The sequence below is a fragment of the Kogia breviceps genome, chromosome 6 (genome assembly GCF_026419965.1).
Source record: "Kogia breviceps isolate mKogBre1 chromosome 6, mKogBre1 haplotype 1, whole genome shotgun sequence".
In the NCBI taxonomy this organism is placed as follows: Eukaryota; Metazoa; Chordata; class Mammalia; order Artiodactyla; family Physeteridae; genus Kogia; species Kogia breviceps.
In genome coordinates, this window is record NC_081315.1 from 30,925,223 (window position 1) to 30,944,097 (window position 18,875).

Sequence of the window (18,875 nt, forward strand, 5' to 3'; positions counted from 1 at the left end):
GCTCTTATAAAAAAGGCTGGGGAGAGCCTCCTCCACCATGTGAATATGTGATGAAAAGTCTGTGACTCAGAGGAAGGCCCTCACACCCCCATGCTGGCACCGTGAGCTCAGACTTGCAGCCTCCAGAACTATGAGAAATAGATTTCTGTTGTTTTAAGCTCCTTGTTCTGTGGTTATTTTGTTGTAGCAGCCTGAATGGACCAAGGCAGAGGGACGCAGACTTAATTAGAATAATCTATGGGTTTCAGTTTTTTATGCAATTTCATTCTATGAATAATCAAGAGTTCACTGTGGCTATAATTTTCTGTTGAAATTTTCTTTTTAAAAGCTCTACGTAGCAGCTTAATTGTAATCTCTGTCTACTCAGAGAAAGTTCTTGAAACTGGCTGTAGATTTCCTAAGTATCTAAGAGTCTAACGTGTCATTTGGTTGCCTAGAACTGAGGATAAACCATCCAGTGTAAAATGTATGTATTGGGGCATGAAGAGAGTACAATTTGTGAGAAATCTAAAAGATAAATGGCAAGCATTCTTAAGACTATAACAGTAGACAAACTAAAGAACAAGAGGAGCAGATGACTTGGAAAATCCTAGTTTTTCACCTCCATTTTTAAGAAGAAGGTTACCCCTGACCAGTTAGAATGGGTAACTCCTGTGAAGAGAGGAGGAAAAAAAACACTCGTAGATGTCATGAAAGTTTAAAGAATATGTTAAATAAAAGACTGGTGTTCTCTTCTGCCACACATATACTAAAATTGGAACAATACAGACAAGATTAGCAAGGTCCCTGTGCTAGGTTGACACACAAATTCGTGAAGTGTTCCATATTTTTTCAGAAAGAGAAAGACAAATACCATATGATATCAATTATATGTGGAGTCTAAAATATGACACAAATGAACTTATCTGCAAAACAGAAACAGACAGACATAGAGAACAGACTTGTGGTTGCCAAGGGGGAGGAGTGTGGGGGGAGGGATGGATTAGGAGTTTGGGATTAACAGATACAAACTATTATACTATATATAGAATGGATTAAAAAATGGTCCTACTGTATAGCACAGGGAACTATATTCAATATCCTGTGATAAACCATAATGGAAAAGAATATGAAAAAGAGTGTCTGTATATGTATAAGAATCATTTTGCTGTGCACCAGAAACTAACACAAAATTGTAAATCAACTGTATTTCAATAAAAAATAAATTAATAATAACAAAAGACAGCACCAGTTCATATCAGGAGGGGCTAAGAGCAGGGAACCTTTAAAAAATATTCATGGACTCAAGAGTCATCTTCCCTCAAAGAGAAAGAGAGGACAGGACTTTGCGGCTGTCACATAAGAACTGTGACCGTAAAACAATGAGATATTTCACAAATCGCACATAAAAACGAATCTTAAGACTCCCTCTTGTGAGAACACCAGAATCACAACTAGCTGCTGGACAATCATCGACAGGAAGACACTGGAACTCACCAAAAAAGACACCCCACATCCAAAGACAAAGGGGAAGCCACAATGAGATGGTAGGAGGGACGCAATCACGGTAAAATCAAATCCCATAACTGCTGGGTGGGTGACTCACAGACTGGAGAACACTTATACCACAGAAGTCCACTCACTGGAGTGAAGGTTCTGAGCCCCACGTCAGACTTTCCAACCTGGGGGTCCGGCAACAGGAGGAGGAATTCCTAGAGAATCAGACTTTGAAGCCTAGTGGGATTTGATTGCAGCACTTTGACAGGACAGGGGAACAGAGACTCCACTCTTGGAGGGCATGCACAAAGTAGTGTGTGCATCAGGACCCAGGGGAAGGAGCAGTGACCCCAAGGGAGATTGAACCAGACCAACCTGCTAGTGTTGGAGGGTCTCCTGCAGAGGTGGGGTGGGGGTGGGCTGTGGCTCACCGTGGGGACAAGGACACTGGCAGCAGAAGTTCTGGGAAGTACTCCTTGGCATGAGCTCTCCCAGAGTCTGTCATTAGCCCCACCAAAGAGCCCAGGTAGGCTCCAGTGTTGGGTTGCCTCAGGCCAAACAAGCAACAGGGAAGGAACCCAGCTGCACCCATCAGCATCAAGTGGATAGAAGTTTTATTGCACTCTGCCCACCAGAGCAGCAGTCAGCTCTACCCACCACCAGTCCCTCCCATCAGGAAACTTACACAAGCCTTACACAGCAGAAGCAAGAACTATATTCCTGCAGCCTGTGGAACAACAACCACATTCAGAGAAAGATAAACAAGATGAAATGGCAGAGGGCTATGTCCCAGATGAAGGAACAAGATAAAACCCCAGAAAAACAACTAAATGAAGTGGAGATAGGCAACCTTTCAGAAAAAGAATTCAGAATAATGATAGTGAAAATGATCCAGGACCTCGGAAAAAGAATGGAGGCAAAGATCGAGAAGATACAAGAAATGTTTAACAAAGACCTAGAAGAATTAAAGAACAAACAAACAGAGATTAACAATACAATAACTGAAATGAATACTACACTAGAAGGAACCATTACCAAAATAACTGAGGCAGAAGAACAGATAAGTGACCTAGAAGACAGAATGGTGGAATTCACTGCTGCAGAACAGAATAAAGAAAAAAGAATGAAAAGAAATGAAGACAGCCTAACAGATTTCTGGGACAACATTAAATGCAACAACATTCACATTATAGGGGTCCCAGAAGGAGAAGAGAGAGAGAAAGGACCAGAGAAAATATATGAAGAGATTATAGTCGAAAAATTCCCTAACATGGGAAAGGAAATAGCCACCAAGTCCAGGAAGTGCAGCAAGTCTCATACAGGATAAACCCAAGGAAAAACATGATGAGACATATAGTAATCAAATTGGCAAAAATTAAAGACAAAGAAAAATTATTGAAAGCAGCAAGGAAAAAATGAAAAATAACATAAAGGGAACTCCCATAAGGTTAACAGCTGATTTCTCATCAGAAACTCTACAAGCCAGAAGGGAGTGGCATGATATACTTAAAGTGATGAAAGGGAAGAACCTACAACCAAGATTACTCTACCAGGCTAGGATCTCATTCAGATCGATGGAGAAATCAAAAGCTTTATAGACAAGCAAAAGCTAAGAGAATGCAACACCACCAAACCAGCTCTACAAGAAATGCTAAGGGAACTTCTCTAAGTGAGAAACACAAGAGAAGAAAAGGACCTACAAACCCAAAATAATTAAGAAAATGGTCATAGGAACATACATATTGAGAATTACCTTAAACGTGAATTGATTAAATGCTCCAAACAAAAGACGCAGGCTTGCTGAATGGATACAAAAGTAAGACCCATATATATGCTGTCTATAAGAGACCCACTTCAGACCTAGAGACACACACAGACTGAAAGTGAGGGGATGGAAAAAGATATTCCATGCAAATGGAAATCAAAAGAAAGCTGGAGTAGCAATACTCATATCAGACAAAATAGACTTTCAAATAAAGAAAGGTACAAGAGATAAGGAAGGACATTACATAATGATCAAGGGATGAATCCAAGAAGGAGATATAACAATTGTAAATATATATGCACCCAACATAGGAGCCCTCAATATATAAGGCAACTGCTAACAGCTGTAAAAGAGGAAATCCACAATAACACAATAATAGTGGGGGACTTTAACACCTCACTTACACCAACAGACAGATCATCCAAAATGAAAATAAATAAGGAAACACAAGCTTTAAATGACACAATAGACCAGACAGATTTCATCGTTGTTTATAGGACATTCCATCCAAAAACAGCAGATTATACTTTCTTCTCAAGTGCTCATGGAACATTCTCCAGGATAGGTCACATCTTGGGTCACAAATCAAGCCTCAGTAAATTTAAGGAAATTGAAATCATATCAAGCATCGTTTCTGACCACAACACTATGAGATTAGAAATGAATTACAGGGAAAAAAACGTAAAAAACACAAACACATGGAGGCTAAACAATGTTACTAAATAACCAAGAGATCACAGAAGAAATCAAAGAGGAAATCAAACAATACCTAGAGACAAATGACAATGAAAACATGATGATCAAAAACCTATGTGATGCAGCAAAAGCAATTCTAACAGGGAAGTTTATAGCTATACAAGCCTATCTCAAGAAACAAGAAAAATCGCAAGTAAACAATCTAAGCTTACACCTACGAGAACTAAAGAAAGAAGAACAAACAAAACCCAAAGTTAGCAGAAGGAAAGAAATCATAAAGATCAGAGCAGAAATAAATGAAATAGAAACAAAGAAAACAATAGCAAAGATCAATAAAACTAAAAGCTAGTTCTTTGAGAAGATAAACAAAATTGATAAACCATCAGCCAGACTCATCAAGAAAAAGAGGGAGAGGACTCAAATCTTTAAAATAAGAAATGAAAAAGGAGAAGTTACAACAGACACTGCAGAAATACAAAGCATCCTAAGAGACTACTACAAGCAACTCTATGCCAATAAAATGGACAACCTGGAAGAAATGGACAAATTCTTAGAAAGGTATAACCTTCCAAACTGAACCAGGAAGAAACTGAAAATATGAACAGATCCATCACAAGTAATGACATTGAAACTGTGATTAAAAATTTTCCAAAAAACAAAAGTCCACGACCAGATGGCTTCACAGGTGAATTCTACCAAACATTTAAAGAAGGGCTAACACACATCTTTCTCAAACTCTTCCAAAAATTGCAGAAGAAGGAACACTCCCAAACTCATTCTACGAGGCCACCTGATACCAAAACCAGACAGAGATACTACAAAAAAAATTACAGACCAATATCACTGATGAATATAGATACAAAAATCCTCAACAAAATACTAGCAAGCAGAATCCAACAACACATTAAAAGGATCATACACCATGATCAAGTTGGATTCATCCCAGGGATGTGAGGATTCCTCAATATACATGAATCAATCAATGTGATACACCATATTAACAGATTGAAGAATAAAAACCATATGATCATCTCAATAGATACAGAAAAAGCTTTTGACAAAATTTAACACCCATTTATGATAAAAACTCTCCAGAAAGTGGGCAAATAGGGAACCTACGTGAACATAATAAAGGCCATATACGACAAACCCACAGCAAACATCATTCTCAATGGTGAAAAACTGAAAGCATTTCCTCTGAGATCAGGAATGAGACAAGGATGTCCACTCTCACCACTATTATTCAACATAGTTTTGGAAGTCCTAGCCACAGAAATCAGCGAAGAAAAAGAAATAAAATGAATACAAATTGGAAAAGAAAAAGTAAAACTGTCACTGTTTGCAGATGATATGATACTATACATAGAGAATCCTAAAAATACCACCCAGAAACTACTAGAGCTAATCAATGAATTTGGTAAAGTTGCAGGATACAAAATTAATGCCCAGAAATCTCTTGCATTCCTATACACTAATGATGAAAAATCTGAAAGAGAAATTATGGAAACACTCCCATTTACCATTGCAACAAAAAGAATAAAATACCTAGGAATAAACCTACCTAGGGAGACAAAAGACCTGTATGAAGAAAACTATAAGACACTGATGAAAGAAATTAAAGGTGATACCAACAGATGGAGAGATATACCATGTTCTTGGATTAGAAGAATCAATATTGTGAAAATGACTATACTACCCAAAGCAATCTACAGATTCAATGCAATCCCTATCAAATTACCAATGGGTAATTTCTTCTGGGGTTTTATCTTATTCCTTCATCTGGAACATATTCCTCTGCCTCATTATTTTGTCTGAGTTACTATTCGCATTTTTATGTATGTGGTCGTTTAGTTACATTTCTTGTCCTTTGGAGAAGTGGCTCTCTGTAGGAGACATTCTATGCGTCCCAGCAGTGCACTCTCCTCTTGTCACTCAAGGTATATGCTATTGAGTGTCCCCTAAAGAGGGCTGCATGGGTCCTTCTGTTGTGGTGGGCTGACTATGTGAGTGGTCTGGTAGACTTGTTTGGCCCCTAGTCTGGTTGGTTGCACAGTTCCTGCCTTGTGTGGATGCTGCTGGTCACTTTTTAGTGGGGCTTGGTCATGAGGTGGCTGGTTGCAGAGCCCTAGTGGGTCCCGGGGCTAGTTCTGGCTCACTGGTGTGTGGAGTCAGGGTCCCAAAGACTCTTGAACTGTTGCTCACCCACTGGCAGGTGAAGTCCAATTCTGGGGTTAGTGCCAGACTACTGGCAGGCAGAGCTGGTTCCTGTAGTCTGGCTGCAGGGCCCAGGGATCCCAGAGCTCATTTCAGATCATTGGTTGGGGTGGGGGCTGACACAGTTGGGTATGGGGTTTACAGTGTTCCAAAGGTTGTGTTGGCCTGCTAATAGGCAGGGCCAGGGCCCAGCTGGTTCCAGGGAAGTGTCTGGCCTCCTGTGTTGTTGGACTTGTTCTGCAGGCTGTGGGATGGTAGTTTTCTTGCTTCTGGTGTGTGCCTCCTGGTGAGTGAAGCTCGTCTAGAGGCTTGTGCAGGCTTGCTGGTGGGAGGGACAGGTGCCTGCCAACTGGTAGGTGTAGCTGGGTCTTGGCCTTCTGGTGGGCAGATCTGTCTCTAGGGGGTGTGTCGAGAGGTAGCTGTAGGCTCAGGAAATCTTTAGGTAGCCTTTCTGCTGATGGGTAGGGCTGTGTCTGTGGCGAGCATTGCCCTCTGAGGAAGGCGCCATTAAGACCCTCATAAGCCTCAGGGCCCGATTGTACTCTCCTTGGTATGCATCCTGGACTTTAGGGTATGAACGTAAAAAAGGAGATGGCCTTTAGCCAAATCGCTCCAGGGACCTGCTCAGTTACTGGGAGTCCCTGGTTGTTCCCTAAAGCTAGGAAAAGCAACCCTGGAGGGGAAATTGGTGCCTTTGAGGGAGAAGCCGAGAAGCCAATCAACCAGCTGATGCCGATAAGGCGTGACTAAGCAGAGAAGCCAATCAACCAGCTGATGCCGATAAGGCGTGACTAAGCAAATTCCCTGCTTTAGGGGTATATATACGGCTACGCTTTGCTGTTAAACTTGCCTTGCAACCATCAGTTGTCTGTGCCCTTCTGACCCCATACCTTGGTGCGTTCAGTTCCCTACCCCCTCTCGTCGATTGTTGCTGCACTTTGAGGACCCGCTGCGGCTGGCGGCATGTGTCACGCCCAGTTAGTTGTTTGCCCGGAGGAGTCCCAGCACTGGCACCTGGAGGCTGTTGGGTAGTGCCAGGTCTTGGCACTAATGATCCAAAATGTCAGCTGCCAGCAGCAGCAATGTATTGAATACATGTGGCTGAATGTTCCCATTTATGTCTGCTACCAGTGAGCTGCAGCTTCCCCCCTGCCTCTCCAGGAGATTCTCCAAGACCAGCAGGTAGGTCTGGCCCATGCACCTATCAAATTACTGCTTTTGCCCTTGTCCCAGTGGGTGTGAGATTTTGTGTGTGCCCTTTAAGAGTGAAGTCTCTATTTTCCCTAGTCCTATGGAGCTCCTGCAATGAAGCCCCACTGGCCTTTAAAGCCAAATGCTCTGGGGGCTCATCTTCCTGGTGCCAGAATCCCTGGCTGTGGGGAGGCTGACATGGGGCTTAGAACTCTTACTCCTGTGGGAGAACCTTTGCAATATAATTATTCTTCAGTTTGTGGGTTGCCCAGCTGGGCGTTATGGGATTTTATTATCACGAGTCCACCCCTCCTGCTCATCTCATTGTGGTTTCTTCTTCATGTGTTTAGTTTTAGAAGACCTTTTCTAGTAGGTTTCAGTCTTTTTCACTGATGGTTGTTCTGTAGATACTTGTGATTTTGGTGTGCTTGTGAGAGGAGGTGAGCTCAGGGTCTTTCTACTCCACCATCTTGTCCCACTTGTCCTTATTTATTTTCTATTGGATGATCTATCCATTGATGAAAGTGGGGTATTAAAGTCCCCTACTATTACTGTATTGCTGTCTACTTCTCCCTTTAGGTCTGTTTATATTTACTTTATATATTTAGGTGCTCCTATCTTGGGTACATAAACATTTACAAATTGAACATTCTCTTTTGGATTGATCCCTTTATCATGATGTAATGCCCTTCTTTGTTTCTTATTACTGTTTTTGTTTTAAGGTCTATTTATCTGATATAAATATATTTGCTCCACTTTCTTTTGGTTTTCATTTGCATGGAATATCTCTTTACATCCCTTTTCTTTCAGTCTGTGTGTGCTTACATCTGAAGTGAATCTCCTGTAGGCAATGTGTAGGTGAGTCTTGTTTTATCCATCCATTCAGCCACCCTATGTCTTCTGATTGGAGAACTTAGTCCATTTACCTTTGAAGTAATTTTTGATAGGTATATACTTACTCCCATTTTGATAATTATTTTCTGGCTCTTTTGTTGTTCCTCTGTTCCTTTTTCTCTTGCTCTCTTTTGTGATTTGATGGTTTTCTGTAGTGGTATACTTAGATTCCTTTCTTTTTTCTTTCTTTTTTAAAAAAATTTATTTATTTATTTTTGGCCACGTTGGGTCTTTGTTGCTGCGCGCGGGCTTTCTCTAGTTGTGGCGAGCAGGGGCTACTCCTTGTTGCAGTGTGCAGGCTTCTCATTGAGGTGGCCTCTCTTGTTGTGAAGCACAGGCTCTAGGCATGTGGGCTTCAGTAGTTGCAGCACACAGGCTCAGTAGTTGTGGCACACGGCTTAGTTGTTCCGTGGCATGTGGGATCTTCCCGGACCAGGGATCGAACCCATGTCCTCTGCATTGGCAAGCAGATTCTTAACCACTGTGCCACCAGAGAAGTCCCCCTTTCTCTTTTCTTTTGTGTATCTACTATAGTTTTTTGCTCTGTGGTTAACATGAGGCTTACAAATAACGACTTATATTTATAACAGTCTATTTTAAATTGATAACAACTTAAGTTTGAATTCATTCTAATACTCTGCACTTTTACTCCCCACCCTGCCCACATTTTATGTATTTAATGTCACATTTATCTTGTTTATCCCTTAACTAATTATTGTAGTTACAATTATTTTGACTACTTTTATCTTTTAACTTTCATACTAGCTTATAAGTGATTGATCCACCACCTTTTCAACACTAGATTATTCTGAATTTTACTATATATTCACCTTTACCAGTGAGATTTATACTTCCATATGTCTTTTGGCCAAACATTTAAGTGCTCTGTCATTTCAGCTTAAAGAAGTACTTTTATCATTTCTTATAAGGCTGGTCTAGTGGTGATGAATTCCTGTAACTTTTTCTGTCTGGAAAACTTTATCTCTACTTCAATTCTGAATGATAACTTGGCTGGGTAGAGTATTCTTCATTGGAAGATTTTTCCTTTCAGCACTTGAATATGTTGTGCTACTCCTTCTGGCCTACAAAGTTTCTGCTGAAAAATCTAATAGTCTTATGAGGGTTCCCTTGAATGTGATAAGTTGTTTTTCTATTGCTGCTTTTAAGTTTGTCTCCTTGTCTTTAACTTTTGACATTTTAATTATAATATATATCTTGTTGTAGGTCTTTTTGGATTAATCTTATTTGGAACTCTATGGGCTTCCTGGATCTGCATGTCTGTTTCATTCCCCAGGTTAGGAAAGTTTTTAGTCATTATTTACTCAAATAAGTTTTCTGCCTCTTTCTCTCTCTCCTCCTTCTGGGACCCCTATAATATGAATGTTGGTTTGCTTGATGTTGTCCCACAAGTACATTAAGCTATCTTCATTTTTTTTTCATTCTTTTTTCTTTTTGGTGCTCTGATTGGGTGAGTTCCACTGTTCTGTGGATCTCTTTCTTTGCTCCATCTAGTTGGCTGTTTAATGCGTTTAGGGTATTTTTCAGCTCAGTTATTGTAGTCTTCAGCTCTTTGACTTCTATTTGGTACTTTATTACATTTTTCCATCTCTTCTCTTTGTTGTAGTGCTTACTGTGTTCATCCATTCTTTTCCCAAGTTCAGTGAACATCTTTATGAGCATTAAAAAAAAAAACCTCTTTATCAGGTAAATCACTTATCTCCATTTCATTAAGGACTTTTTCTGAGATTATATCTTGTTCTTTCATTTGGGACATATTCCTCTGTTTTCTTCATTTTTCTTGACTCTCTGTGTTGGTTTCTATGTATTAGATAAAACAGACACCTCTTTAGTCTTGAAGGAGTGACCTCGTGTGGGACATGAACCTTATTGCTCAACACTGCCCTAACTCTTGGTTGTCTCTCAAACATTTGTGATTGTCCATGCAGCCTATTTTAGGGCTCTCAGTAGTTGAGGGTGTGCCAAGACCTGTCAGTGTCCCAAAGGGGAGCTTCTCAGTCAACACCTAGGTTCAAGCTGATTGGAAGCCAGACTCTCAGGTAGCAGCTTTTAAAGTTTGCAAATATATACATTCCTGTGGGACCACAAGTGTAAGTCCTGCTGGCCACCAGAGCCAGGTAATATAGAGGTGTCCCCTGGTGGCAGCTGCAAAAATTGGGGCACCAAAGGAGGGTACAGTCTCCTTTCTGGGAGATACTGTTGAGCTGGAGTGTGGCAGAGGGAGAGCACAAAGATGGCACTAACCAGCCTCTGTCTCTGGAGAGTACCCCAGTAGGTCCCTAGATGAATGTTAAATTAGGTGCCTGCCCCTTGGTCCAGTGCTTTTTTTTTTTAAACAAACCTCTTTAAAAAAACATTTATTTATTTGGCTGCATCAGGTCTTAGTTGTGGCATGTGGGATCTTTCGTTGCAGTGCCTGGGCTTCTCTCTAGCTGTGGTGTGGGCTCCAGAGTGTGTGGGTTCAGTAGTTGCAGCACGTGGACTCTTTAGTTGCGGCGTGTGGGCTCCAGAGTGTGTGGGTTCAGTAGTTGCAGCATGTGGACTCTCTAGTTGTGGCATGTGGGCTCCAGAGCACATGGGCTCAGTAGTTGTGGCATGTGGGCTCTCTAGGTGTGGTGCTCAGGCTCTAGATGGCACAGGCTCAGTTGCCCCATGGCATGTGGAATCTTAGTTCCCCAACCAGGGATCGAACCCACTTCCCCTGCATTGGAAGGTGGATTCTTAACCACTGGACCACGAGGGAAGTCCCCCAGTGCTTTAATATAATTAAATGAGCTTCTTTCATCTGGACACCTTACAATTGGCTGCCTCTCTGCTTCCTGGGGTGGGTGATCTGAATGCACTAGGCCTTTAAGAGTTGTTTCTCATTTCAGTGTACCCTGGCAGGTCTCATGGGAGTGAGCCTCCTTGGTTTTCAAAGCTTGTGTGTGTCTCAGATACAAGTGTTAAAATTTGAGGTGCCCGATGTGGGGTTAAGACCCTTTGCTCCTCAGGGAGAAGCTCTGAATTTTGAGTCCCCTCCTGATTGTGGGTTACCACACCAGGGTTGGTTTTAAGCCTCTCCTACCCACTTTTTTTCGAATTTTCCCAGTGTGTAGGAGTTGCTTGCTAGTTCCTCCCAACCCCAGGAAGTTGTTCATATGTAGCTGTAGATTTAGTGTGTCTGAGGTAGGAGGTGAGTTACTTTTCAAATGCCTGTCTTTGAGACCTTCCCAGAGCCCCATCTAAAATTACTACCCTTTAAAAAAAATATCCTGTAACTCTAATCAGGTTATACTTGTTTACAGGGATTAGGACAGACAGTTTATTTTCCTTTCTGGATTACAGTGGTGAAGATGGTGTTGTGTTCATTTTTATGGCTCCTTCAAGGACTAAAGGAATGTTTGGAATTTGGTGGGTTCTTGAAATGTGTGTAAAATATTGAAAGGAAGGAAAAAAATAAATGTATCTGTACACACACACACGGTATCTTCCTTATCCCTAAGGTATGTATTTATACTTAGTGAAATATATTTGCATCAATGTTTGATGCATTAAACCAGGGACTTCTGTTGCTAGATAAGATGGTGAGCTAAGAATGGCTGCTGGATTTTTTCATGCACAACAATTCTGGATAAGCCAAAGGGAGATCTCCACCTCTGGAATAGTAGGGAAAAATTTCAACCTAATGAAGGACATGAACCAAAAATCTACAGCAAATATCACATTTAACAGGAACTTTAGATGCGATATTATCTAGGCATGTGTTTGCTATATGTAAATGAAACCCAAATAACAGTGGTATAAACATACAGGGATTGGCTTTCCCGTATAACAGACAGGAAGTCCAGAGGTGGGCAGTACAGCGCTGTACACGGCTTCACAAAGCTTCAGTGTCCTAGGCCCCTTCTAGCTCTCTGTTCCTTCGTCCCGCACATTCAGCTTTTGTTCTCACCTTCTCAAGGTTGTTGCTGCCTCTCTAGGTAACCATGATCCAGGCAGGAAGAAGAGGATGGAGAGAAGGGTAAAGAGATGTGGACCAAGCCAGCTGGGCTTTCTGAAAGCTCATGCAGGCACGTCCTTCTAACATACCATTGGCTTTGGACTGTGTTACACAACCACCTTCAGTTGCAAAGGCAGCTGCATTTTGCTTTGTTTATACAAAATTGGTTCCTGGTAGAAAGGAAAAAATAGAGACTTGAAATTGGGTTGACAACTGGTAGTGTCTGCTTTGTATTCACTTTAACTTGAGAAAAACACAGTGATCCCCACCATGACCAGTGCCTTTCAAATTAGTACTTGATGTCTTGGCCATTGCAAAAGGACAAACATAAATGTGACATGTAACTCTGTCAGAGTTCTGCCACAAACTTCAGCAACTATATCTAGTTGGTTTAAAAGAAAATAACTTATTAAGCAATGCTAGGTAGCTTACTGTGTTTATAAAGTTGGCCACAATACAAATTGAGAGCCTATGTAACTAGAAACCATACCCAAATCATACTGCAGGTCTGTTCCACTAGACATACCACTGTTACCACTATTTGGCAAAGACACTGCAGTGGATACTGACGACTCCACCAATCTGGGCACGGGGTATTACTGCAAGAATCTCTGCTACAACCCGATCACTCTCTTCTACCTCGCTCTCAGAGTGACTCCTCATAGTGCTTTATTCTTTCCTTCATCAATTTCTCTTTCAAAATCAGTGTTCTAGCTGCACAGGAGTCTGAAAAAAGCAAGTTTCTGTCTTTCATCATAGGAGCTGGGGACGTACAAGTAGAGAAACCTCTTTGAATATCTAGGAAGGAATTCAAACATGCTAGGTGGCTGGGAAAGAATGATAAACATCTGTTATTACACAGAAGGATGGGAAAGAAAGGGGTAAAATTCTCATTTTCAGATGATGATCATTTATATAAATATGTCTTCAAATTTGACCTATCTTTAGAACTAAAAAGAGAGTTCAGTAAGACAGCCAGATATGTGATCAATATATAAAAATTAATTCCTCCTTACCAATAATAACCAGTTAGAAATTTTAATAGAAAATATTTTAATAGCAACAAACCCATAAAATATACAGAAATTAAACTAAAAAAGAATATAAAAATAATTATGGAAAAATTGTATGACTCTATTAAAGGATATTAAAAACACCTGAATAAATGAAGCAGCATACCATGCTAAAAGGTGAGATGATATAACATTTTAAAGACTTAATTCCTCCAAAATTAATCTATAAATGAAGTGTAATTCGAAAAACAATTCCAGAAGGATTTTTGGAGGTAAATCAATAAAATGATTCTCAAGTGTATTTGGTGAATCTTTAAAGGCAATTTTGAAAAAATAAGCCAAAGCAATTGAAACAGTATCACAGGATCAAATCTTTAAGCCAAGAGGGCAGGGTAGAAAGTCAAGAAACAGACCTGTGTATATATGAGAATTTGTTATATGATAGAGAAATAAAATCAGAGAAGAAACGATGGAGTATTTAGTAAATGGTACCGAGGAAATTTTCTCACTGCAAGGAGAAAAATACAATCAGATCCCTATATTATGTAAAAGTAAACTCCAAATGTATTTTTAAAAATCTAGAGATCAAATATAAAATGAAAGAAGAAAATATAAGAGTATCAGGAAAGGAAAGGATTTCTTTAATAAGAGTTGCAGGTTGGTTCCTCTGGGAAACAGACTCTAAGATAGAGATTTGGGGACTTCCCTGGCGGTCCAGTGGTTAGGACCCCTGCTTGTCAAGGGACGTGTTCCAAAAAAAAAAAAAAGATTTGCATGCAGAAAGTTTATTGGGGTGTATTCTCAGGCTCAGCACAGATGGAGGAGTGAAGGAAGCATAATCCCATTGATGGAGAAGTTGAACAGGGGCAGTCTCAGCCTGATTGCATGAGGAAATCTGGAGCTGGGAGAGCCCTTCTGATTTGGACTGAGTAGCCCCAACCTTTAGTCTTTGCATAGGCCAGTTGTTGGATGCAGGCTGTTCCCAAGAAGCGGGCATGGCCCTGGCTGAGGCAGCTAGTCAAGGGCGATGCCCAAGTTTCCCACCTCCTTCTCTTGGCTATTGGATATAATGTTGCTAAGAACATGGGTGTGCAAATATCTCTTCCAGATTCTGCTTTCAGTTCTTTTAGATATACACTTAGAAGTGGAATTGCTGGATCGTATGGTAATTCTATTTTTAATTTTTTGAGGAACTGCCTTACTATTTTCCATAGCGGCTGCACCATTTTATATCCCTTTAGAGCACAAAGGTTCTGATTTCTCCACATCCTCTCCAACACTTGTTTTATTCTGGTTTTTTTACTTGTAGCATCCTAATGAGTATGAGGTGATATCTTAGTTTTGATTTGCCTTTTAAAATCCAACTTGTTTTTTAAAAGTAAAATTTTTGTCTTATAAAAGCAATGCATATTCATTATAGAAAATTTGGAAGGGACTTCCCAGGTGGCACAGTGGTTAAGAATCCGCCTGCCAATGCCGGGGACATGGGTTCGAGCCCTGGTCTGGGAGGATCCCACATGCTGCAGAGCAGCTAAGCCCGTGGGCCACAACTACTGAGCCTGTACTCTAGAGCTCATGACCCACAACTACTGAGCCCAAGTGCCACAGCTATTGAAGCCCACGCACCTAGAGCCCGTGCTCCGCAGCAAGAGAAGCCACCGCAATGAGAAGCCCGTGTACCGCAACGAAGAGTAGGCCCTTGCTCGCTGCAACTAGAGAAAGCCCGCACGCAGCAATGAAGACCCAGTGCAGCCCAAAATAAATTTATTTATTTATTTTAAAAAAATTTGGAAAACATAGAAAATCAGTGAAAAAAAGAATCTCAGAATCCTATTACTTTAAAATAATCAGTGTAAATACCTTGGTTTGTGTCTTTCCAGTCTTTTTTCTCTCCATATTTCCAGATGGCTGGTGCTAATCCATAATGCCCCCTTGAGCAATTCAAAATAAAGGCATCCTGTTCTCTAGGTGAATGCAAACCTGTTCTCTAGGTGAATGCAAACCTGCACCAGGGTATGTGGCTTTTGACAAGCAGAGCACAGCTAGATTTCAGATCTCACTTGCCCCTAGGGCAGGTACCTTGTGCAGTGAAGAACTTCTACAACCGTATATTGTAGTTCTGAATGTACCAAGGGATTTATTTTATAGTTTTATATGTTTATTTTTGGCTGCTTTGGTTCTTCGTTGCTGTGCGCGGCTTTCTCTAGTTGTGCAGGGGCTACTCTTCAGTGCGGTGTGTGGGCTTCTCATTGCGGCAGCTTCTCTTCTTTCAGAGCACGGGCTCTAGGCACGTGGGCTTCAGTAGTTGTGACATGCGGGCTTCAGTAGTCGTGGCTTGCGGCTCTAGAGCGCAGGCTCAGTAGTTGTGGTGCACGGGCTTAGTTGCTTCACGGCATGTGGGATCTTCCCGGGCCAGGGCTCGAACCCGTGTCCCCTGCACTGGCAGGCGGATGCTTAACCGCTGCACCACCAGGGAAGCCCTATTTTATAGTTTTCATAAAACTGAGATCATACTATTTGGTAAACTATGTTTGGATAGAATATAATTTATTTTAGTTCATTCCTATTTGTCAGTTAAATTGTTTCCAAAGTTTTGATATTATAACATCTTGCTGGTGTGACAATACTTGTACATAAATCTTCATGTTTAGAATTATTTCTTTATGATAAAGTTCCTAGAAATTGCCTTGAAAACTAAATTAATGAGTGTTTATTGTGCCGTAGACTGTGCTTAGAAAAATATAAAGAGATAGAGATATACAATCCTCATTACAAACCAATGATCTAGGTACCATGATTGTTATTTTTACAGAGAAAGCTGAGGCACAACAAGAAATGAGTAAGAATACTTAGTTATTTGATCCAGGTCACAAAGCTGGAAAGCAGTAGAGCTGGATTTTGTTAACACATGTCTGTCAGTTGCATCTGCTCTAGAGCCTGGGCCCTTAACATGCTATGGTGATTCACTTTAAAAGAGAAGACAGATGGATTTGAGAAGAGTTTTAATAATAAATAAGCCTCACATCATCAGTGGAGTAGACCCTGACCACTTGACAATTTCTATAGGAGACAAGACAATTCAAAAGCAATGGGTTTTTGTTAAGGTATTTGCTAGAAAAAAAAATTTGATGGGATAATTAATACTCTAATAGGATATACATTGTTCATTTCTGAGCTCTTTCTAAGAAAAGCAACTTTAGAAGCTAATTTAAATTTAGATTTAATTTGATTACAAATGATAATGTCTTCATGCTATTTTTAGTTTAGATTCCAAGGTATCTGGGTCAATGAAGGGATCTTTTTTTTTTTTTTTGTGGTACGCGGGCCTCTCACTGTTGTGGCCTCTCCCGTTGCGGAGCACAGGCTCCGGACGCGCAGGCTCAGCGGCCATGGCTCATGGGCCCAGCCGCTCCGTGGCATGTGGGATCTTCCCGGACCGGGGCACGAACCCGTGTCCCCTCAGTGGCAGGTGGGCTCTCAACTACTGCGCCACCAGGGAAGCCTGAAGGGATGGATCATTTTGATGTCCTCATTTCAGACTGCTCACTTCCCTATGCTACACCTTAACTTCTGTTTTTTGTTAAACAGTGTGATACCCTTTGTCCGTTTCCTCAAAGAGATATGGACTATGGTCTTATGAGCTCTGTGAAAGAAGAGTGTGTGCAAGTGTGCGTGTGTTAGTAAGATACTGCTCTTCTTTTTCATATAAGAATGGATTTTTGGTATCTTAAATATTTAATAGCTTGAGAAATGTATAGTACAGTTTAAGACATAATTACATTTTTAAGTGGGACTAAAGGAGGTAAGAAAAAGAAGGAAATCTTGTCTGGCTTCTGCACTAAAGAAATCTAATTTTAGTTCTTTAACATAGGGTATGCAACACACCTAAAGCGGGTAAAAATAAATAAAATGAGATAAATTAATGAAAAGTACAAGTTAGAAATGGTTGATATTATGTTACTAACATACGCATTCACAACTGATGTACTTGTTTCTAACTTCTTAATTAATTATTGTAACTTCTAAAGCAGTAGGTTTCAAACCAATGGCTGTTTACTGGACGCATGCTGTTAAAAATGCATCTTCAAACCAGAACTCATACATTGCCAGTGGGAGTGTAAATTGGTATAGCTAGTTTGGAAAGCTGTTTGACAGTATTAACTAAATCTGACTGATATATACAGCCTGTCATCCAGCAATTCCACTCCTAAGAGAACAGGATAACTGCTTATGCCAGAACACTTAGAAATAGAGAAAAGCACGAAGAGAATAAAAATAAACTGTCATCCTAGTATGGAGATAACAGTTATTAACATTTTAAAGGAGAACCACATTTTACATACTGTTTAGTAGCAAGCTTATTTTATACATTAATGTATTGTGAACATATTTCCATTTAATAGGTATCAACAATGTTTTAAAAAATCTGCCTATAATATTATAACATGGCTAAACCATAACATACTGTGCTTATGCTTACCATAATTTTGTCTTGTTAGATACTTGGGATATTTCTAATTTTTTCACTACATTTAAATAACATTGTAATGGACATTCTTATATGTAAATTTTTAGCAAATATTTGAATATTAGAATAAATTCTTAGAAGTTAAATTTCTGGTTCAAAAAGTATATACATTTTAATTATTTAGATCAATTGCTAAAAATTATTGTAATTTATACTCCATTCAGCATGGTGTGATATTGTCCAATATCCACAATAGGCATAATTATTTTTTCTAATCTTTGTCAAATTTATAAATAAAAAAGAATTGCCTTTCATTCTAGCTTTACTTAATATGGTTGGACTTTTTATAGAATATTGCCTTTTTTTTTAGAATTCTCTGTTCATCTCCCTTGACTATTTTTCTCTTCTTCTGTCTTTCTTATTTGTTTGTAAGAATGCTTTATAAGGAGCAGCGACCCAAATTCTTTGTTTATGTTGTGGATATTTTTTTCTGCTTTATTACCAACTTTTCATATTTCAAACTCCTTTCCCAAACTAGCAAACTCTGATAACTTTAGTGTGTCCCCTTGAGGAAGCAGAATTTAGGAGAAACTATCATCAGACAATTTGCATTAGGCACCTTTGTTGGACTTTATTTCTTCTGTTTTCATTTCATGTCCTTTATCTCCTGTTTTCTTTCCCTTTCCTTTACTTCTGGGGCATAATGGATATATATGGATTCATATTTGCAGAGAGGGAACATTCTTAAGTGGCTGCCAGGTGTCAGGTACTGTGCTGGACGCTTCACTACATTAATTCATGTCATCCTTAAAACAATCCTACTGAAGTAGGCATTCTTTCATTTTATAAGCTGAGGAAATCGAAGATCATTTAAATCACGTGTGCTTTCTTTCTGGTCTTCCCTTTGGCCTTCTTGATTTTACCCCAATCTTCTCCTTTATTTTTATTTAAAAAATTTTTTTTGAGTTACGCGGGCCTTTCACTGTTGTGGCCTCTCCCGTTGCAGAGCATAGGCTCTGGACGCGCAGGTTCAGCCACCATGGCTCACAGGCCCAGCCGCTCCAGCAGCATGTGGGATGTTCCCGGACCGGGGCACGAACCCGTGTCCGGATTCTTAACCACTGCGCCACCGAAGTCCCTAGAACAGCAGCTTTTCAA

General features: G+C 40.2%; 1 non-coding gene across 1 annotated transcript; it reads left to right on the forward strand.

Moving 5' to 3' along the window:
• Positions 1 to 724: 724 nt before the first annotated feature.
• Positions 725 to 831, forward strand: LOC131759080 (U6 spliceosomal RNA). Its single transcript, XR_009336409.1, has one exon. It is a non-coding gene; the product is annotated as a U6 spliceosomal RNA (small nuclear RNA).
• Positions 832 to 18,875: the final 18,044 nt, after the last annotated feature.